At 47.9% G+C, this 7,003-nt stretch overlaps 1 long non-coding RNA gene across 1 annotated transcript; it reads right to left on the reverse strand.

Annotated features, from left to right (window-relative positions):
• Positions 1-392: 392 nt before the first annotated feature.
• LOC129685860 (uncharacterized) lies at positions 393-4,733 on the reverse strand. Its single transcript, XR_008721552.1, has 3 exons — positions 4,655-4,733; positions 1,870-2,019; positions 393-537 (listed from the first exon to the last, which is right to left on the reverse strand). It is a non-coding gene; the product is annotated as an uncharacterized LOC129685860 (long non-coding RNA).
• Positions 4,734-7,003: the final 2,270 nt, after the last annotated feature.

The following is a 7,003-nucleotide window of genomic DNA, read 5'->3' on the forward strand; positions in this document are numbered from 1 at the left end:
TCTTTCTTTCTTTCTTTCTTTCTTTCTTTCTTTCTTTCTTTCTTTCTCTTTTTTCACCCTTCCTTCCTTCCTTCCTTCCTTCCTTCCTTCCTTCCTTCCTTCCTTCCTTTCTTTCTTTTTCTTTTTCTTTTTCTTTTTTCACTTTTATTTTGAGATACGGTCTCACTCAGTTGCCCAGACTGGCCTCAAACTCAGTTTGAAGCACAGGTTTGGTTTGAAATTGTGAGTCTTTCTCCAACCTCTGGAGTAGCATGGTATAGTCCTCAACCACCTAGTTCTGGTCATTTTTAACCATAGCTAAAGACCGGGACAGTCTTTGACTCTGCCCAGCCTGGACTATGAACATGCTCCACCTAGAACCAGAAGACACTGACCGTCCACCTCTGTGAGTGTGTAGGGGTCTGTGAGCCAGCCATCCTCTTTCTGGGCTGGCTGCACGTCCAGGTGCCCATAGAAGCATGCTGTGGGCTTCTCGGCATCATTTCCCAGCTCAGCCAGTATGGTGGGAGGGATGCGAAGACTCTGCCCATCAGGCATCTGTGGGACAGTGGGTCACAATATTAAAACAAAGCAGACAAACGAAACCCTGATGAGGAGAACCCACTCTTCTTCCAGACTGTCTGAACAAGAGTCCTGTCTACCCCTGAGTCCCTGTAAGGCAACATGACATTTCTGAGCAACCCTTACTCCTTCTCTAAAACATATACAATGACTGGCTATGGTGATGTGTGTCTTTAATTTCAGGACTAAAGAGCCAAGGCAGGCAAAGCCCCATGCCTTTGAACCAGCCTGGTTTATAGTGTGAGTTCTAGGGCAGCCAAGGCTGCATGGTGAGGATTTGTCTCAAATAAACAAATAAACCCAAAAACCAAAAACAAAAAGTGTATACCATGATACACTTATAATAACCATATGAAGCAGCACTGGAATTATGATTATCAGTAATTATTAGATATGTAATGCCAAATAGCGCACAGTCTTTAGAAATATTCTTCAAGAACTCAGACCTCAAATGGCTTAAAGTAGCAGATTTTCCAAATGCTGGAAATCTTTGATGGTTCTGAAGTTCTCACTGCTAAAACATTGGATGTTGGATACAGCTCTGCCACCCACGGTAGAACAACAATGGCTCTAAGCAACGGTCATGTGCTGGCTGGTTTTATGTCAACTTGACACAAGATAGAGTTATCCAAAAGGAAGGCGCCTCACTTGAGAAAATGCCTCCATAAGATCCAGCTGTGGGGCATTTTCTTAATTAGTAATTGGTAGGGAAGGCCGGCCCATTGTGAGTGAGCTGCCTCTGGTGTTATGGTCCTGGGTTCTATAAGAAATCAGGCTGAACAAGGGAAGCAAGTCAGTAAGTTTCTGCATCAGCTCCTGCTTCCATGATACAGCCCATCTGAGTTCCTGTCCTGACTTCCTTCAATGATGAATGGTGATGTGGCAGTATAAGCCAAATAAGCCCTTTCCTCCCCAGGTTTCTTTTCGGTCACGGTGTTTCATTGCAGCAATGGAAACCCTGACTAAGACAGGCTCCAAGGAAAGAACACACTCTTCAACTCTTCTTTCAGGAAGCTGCCTGTGCTTGCAAGAAAAGGCAATGGACAGAACCAGTGGGGCAGGTCTTCCCATAACAAGGTGACCCACGCTCATGGCCTCCATTTCCTCCTTAATCTGCCCCAGTCCTGCCATGACCAGAAGTCCACAGCACAGTCTCATTTTGGACTGGGTGGAATGTTTCACTCTGTGGGAAACCTGGACTCTGTGGGCATTGGAGAGATGGTCTGAGTGAGTCCTTCCCTTGATACCACCTAAGGAAGGCATGGCCATGGACATGGTGGGCCTTGAGCTGGAAGGAGCCCGTGGCACCTGCTGAGAGCCCAAGTCTACGGAATCCACTCCAGCTCCCAGCTGTCGGAGCTTGTCTGCAGCCAAGGCCATCATCCGGAAGAGCTCCTGTCGGAGCTGAGGCACCGGCTGCACAGAGTCACTCTCAATGGCCACCCACTCCTTCAGGGTCTGTGAAGAGAGACAACAAGGGGGCAGTGAGGTGGGCACAAGAGCCCTCCAGCTGGGTAGGGGCTGATGGGAGACAAGCCCCTAAACACACTTTAGTTCATGGAATCCTGCTCATTAACACAGTGGCCTTCAAGAACAAGTGCAGGGAGTGACACGATATCCCAGTCAGAAAAGCTTGCCTCATGAGCGTGAGAACCCAAATTCAGTCCCTCAGGGTTGACTCTGTAAAACATAATCTGGACACTGAGGCCCACGCTTGTAATCCTAGAGCAGGTAAGGCAAAGACAGGTGGATCCCTGCGGCTCAATGGCCATCCAGCTGAGTCTATCTGAAAAATCAATAAGACTCTGGTTTCAAAACAAACTAACAACAAGACAAAACAAAAAAATGTCAAATTGGACAGCATCCGAGAAAAACATACACCATTAACCATTGGCTTACATGAGCGCGCACGCGCGCGCGCACACACACACACACACACACACACACACACACACGATAGATGACCAGAAGTATCTAATACCAAAGATGTGGTAGGGTAGGTTGAGAGAATGCAGTCAGCCCTTCCCTGCACTTTTGATCCTCTAGGCAGCATGGCCAGGACTAGAACTCCTCGATGTATGAGTTTAGTTACCCAACTTGCCTCAGCCTGTGGCATCACATGGTGCATCATATGGCTTTAGGGACTCCTCAACCTTTCGACCTCAGGTTTTCAGCTGCAAGGGAGAAGTGGGGCTGGAGAGTTGGCTCAGTGGTTAAGAGCAATTGCTGCTCTTGCAAAGGCCCCAGATTTGGTTTTCCACACCCTCATGATGACTCACAACTCCATGTAACTGCAGAGCATGGTATCTAGCACCCTCTTCTGGCTCCTCAGGGCTCCTGCACACACATGGTACACATACATTCAAACAGGCACACACACATGCAAATAAATTAATTAACTTTTTGGAAGAAGAGGATGCTCCCTAATTCCACATGGACAGGTGGCCACTGTGTCATAGACTCAGCAAACATTCACTAAGGATGCCCACAGTGGTGTGATTTGAAATCATCACCCATGGTCTATTGTCAGAGCCTGAATTGCTTAAGAAGAGACTTTTTTGGTACTGTGTAAACTGGAATAACTGAGAGCTTGTGAACTCTTCTTTCTACCTCAGAGGTGCTGGTATACGGGTGTGCCCCACCATGCCTGGCAGAGCGTCACTGATTTTAATGGGAAATGGCATCTGTTTTGGATAGCCGATCTTGACTGCTTCTTCCTTTAGTTTGATTTTTCTTTTGTGGTTAAAGCATCTACATTTTTTTTTTATCCCAGGGGAATTTACTCAAGGAATACTAGGTTTTACATTTTTCAGCTGGAGTGTGAAGGGAAGGAGCTGCTGACACTCCCCCGTAGTGAATGGGAAGTTTGAGGAGGCTGGAAGAGGGGTACTGTGCCTGAAAGCCCACACTGCCCTCGGCTCCCATGAGACATGGTGTCTCAACGGACTCTGGAGATTCTGCTTGAATTCTGGAAACCCAAGAGCTGGTTCTGTCGGGTAACCAGGACAGAGGATGAAGGATTACATGGAGGCCATGTCTAGAATATTGGCCTGGAAGTCAGCTTTGCGCCTTTCCCATGAAACACAAAGGCTTCGTCTCCTTAACATTGACCAACTGACTGATGCAACACTGGGGGTGTAGAACATGAAGTGTGGTGATACTAAAGGAGGCTCTAGATGAACCAGCTTGGTGTGGGAAGTCAAGCACACCAATGCTCACCGCACCTGCAGGCCTAGCACCTGGGATCTGGAGGCAGGAGGGTCAGGAACTTGGGTCATCCTCTCCTAGGTGATGAGGTCTGGCTAGCCTGGGCTACATGTGATGCTGTCTCAAAACAACAAACAAACAAAACAGCTGCCTGAATAGGTGTGGAGAAGGCTGTGGTCATGGGCCCAGATACTGACAGAGCACAGAGTGGACAAGAGACAGTAGAGAGGGGAGAGGGAAATTTCCCCGGTGAGACATAAGAACCTGCCCCTCCCGCTCCTTCCTCCCCTTCCCACCCTCCCCTCTTTCTCCTTTCCTCCCCCTCCTCCCTTCCCACTCCTTCTTTCCCCTCCCTCTCCTCCCCTCTTCCTCTTTCCTTCCCCTCCTCCCCTCTCAGTCCTCCTCCCTCCCCTCCCCTCCTCCTCTCCTCATGTGTAAAAGGTTCTCCTGTTCCATCTGGAATCTCTGGGAACCAGGGAATATTGTCAGGGAATATTGTCAGTGGGCTACTTGATGGACTAGAGTAATCATGATCTCCACAGAGGTGCTGGAACAGGGACGGAGGCCAGCCAGGGACAGAGAGTGTCTTTCCAGAAGCTAATTAAGGGTTTTCTAATGAGCACTGATTTTCTTTTCCTGAGGGAGGGTTTCATTGTGTGGCCTAGACCAGGCTGGCCTGGAACACAGATCTGCCGCCTCTGCTGCCCAAGGGCTGGAGTCTAAGACATGCACCACCACCTGGAGAGCACGGAGATGTTAACCTAAGAGGCCGTCACCATTGTGAGTGGAATCATATCGCCAGGCACGAGATCCCATACCTCCCAGTGAACTGACGCCACCGGGTTCTCAGAGGAGCAACTGGAGCATCACAGGCAGCTGGTCCTACCTGCACGAACTCGTCCTGGTGGAGGTCGATGTACTGGAAGAGCTTCTCCAGCAGCCCAGAGCGGGGAGGGGAGGAGGACATTCCCTGCCCAGCAGCAGCAGCGCCAAGAGAGATGAAGCCTGTGGCCAATGACAATCAAAATTAGCTCCAGGGCTGGGCTGTCCAACGCTTTCTTAGAGCTGCTCCCCAATGCTGCTGCTCGGTGAGAGTCCTGCTGAAGTGGCCAGAGACAGCTGAAGCAGAAGTGTGCATCTCCTCACAACTTTCCCCAATGCTTCCTTTTCAAAACGAATGGATTTTTAAAAACATATACACATATAAACTTTTTAAAGGCTAAATTTTAATTTAATTAATTAAAAATATTATGGGTATGGGTATTTTTCCTACAAGTTGGCTGTGTACCTAGAGCATGCCTGGTGCCCACGGAGGCCAGCAGGGAACATTGGGTACCATGATACTAGAGTTACAAAGGGTTGTGATCTGCCATATGGATGCTGGGAATTGAACCTGGGTCCTTTAGACGAGCAGTCAGTGCTCTTAACTACTGACCAATTGCTCCAGCATGTCATTTTCTTTGAAAACCTTATACATGAATACTTCACCTACATCACTCCCTCCCTTCCCTGCCTGCCCTCCATCACCTCCCATGTCCCCCAACTCTTCCTGGAAATTTCACATCCTCCTCCTCCATTCTCCTTCTCCCCTCCTCCATCCTCCTCCATCCTCCTCCTCCATCCTCCTCCTCCTCCTCTTCCTCCTCCATTCTCCTCTTCCATCCACCTTCTCATCCATCTTCCTTTTTCTCCTCCTCCATCCTCCTTCTTTTTCTTTTGTTTTTTTGAGACAGGTTTTTTTTTTTTTTTTTTTTTTTTTTTTTCTGTGTAGCCCTTGTTGTCCTGAAGCTCACTTTGTAGACCATGCTGGCCTGGAACACAGAGATCTGCCAGCCTCTGCCTCCCAAGTTTCCAATGCTGAGATTAAAGGCATGAACCATCAAAGGCTTATGCTATGCTGCTGCTTTTTTTTTTTTTTTTTTTTGAGCCAGGGTTTTTCTGTATATCCCTAGTTGTCCTGGAACTCATTCTATAGACCACACTATCCTCAAACTCAGAGATCCACCTGCCTCAGCCTTCCTTCTTTAATTATTATTGATACATTTATACACACACATAGGTAAGTACACACACGTCTTAGTGATTTTTATATTGCTGAGACAAAACACATTGACCAGGCAACTTAGAAAAGAAAGCATTTAATTTGGGGGCTCATGGTTCCAGGGATTTAGAGCCTGTGACAGTCATGGCAGGGAGCATGGCAACAGGCAGAGCAGGCATGGTGCTGGAACAGTAGCTGAGAGCTAACATCTGATCCTCAAGCAAGAGGAGAGAGAGAGAGAGAGCGAGAGCGCTAAATGAGAATGGCATGGGCTTTTGAAACAACAAAGTCCACCCTCATGTCGCGCCTCCTCCAACACAACCACAGGTCTTAGTCCTTCCCAGGCAGTTCCACCAACTCTGGTTCTCAACCTGTGGCCTGCAGCCCCTTTGGGGGTCAAGGACCCTTTCTTATTGGTTACCTAAGACCACCAGAAAACACAGATATTTACATTATGATTCATAGCAGTAGCAAAACTACAGTTATGAAGTAGCAATGGAAAAAGTTTATGGTTGGGGTCACCACAACGTGAGCAACTGTATTAAAGGTCTCAGCATTAGGAAGGTTGAGAACCGCTGCACTAACTGTTCTCACAGATAATATACCAGCCTATGGGGACCACCTCATCCAAACCACCACAGCCACAGCCACAGCCACACACACACACACACACACACGCTCACACACCTGTGTAATCCACAGAGTCTGTTTAGCATTGCTCAGGTGTACACATCTGGGGCTGACCACACGGGACTGGGCAACCTACATAAGAGCTTGTTCTGAAGGAAGCAGGTTCTCACACTCTCCACAGCCACCTGTGGCTCTTTATCTGTGTGTAGGACCTATGGAATTTCCCCTGTCTGTGTTGTCATGTCAGTTTGTGTCATTATGCCTATCTTATTCAAGCACCCATGTTGTTGTGAGTTCATGGGTACATTTCCCTGTCAGGTTTGGGAGACACTTTCTAGCAGCAGGTACCCTGCTCTCCTGGGTCTTACAGTCTCTTTCTCCTCTTCCTTAACATTTCCCAAGGCTTGGTTATACAGCTTGCATTGTAAATCTGTCAGTTGGGATTTGGCATTCCTTCTCTGCATTTTGACCAGCTGTGGATCTCTGTAATTGTCTTTCTCTGTTGCATAAAGAAGCTTCTTTGGGGATGGAGAAATGGATCAGCAGTTAAAAGCACTGTCTGCT

Source organism: Psammomys obesus, unplaced genomic scaffold (genome assembly GCF_907164565.1).
Source record: "Psammomys obesus unplaced genomic scaffold, mPsaObe1.curated_primary_1811, whole genome shotgun sequence".
NCBI classification, from domain to species: domain Eukaryota; kingdom Metazoa; phylum Chordata; class Mammalia; order Rodentia; family Muridae; genus Psammomys; species Psammomys obesus.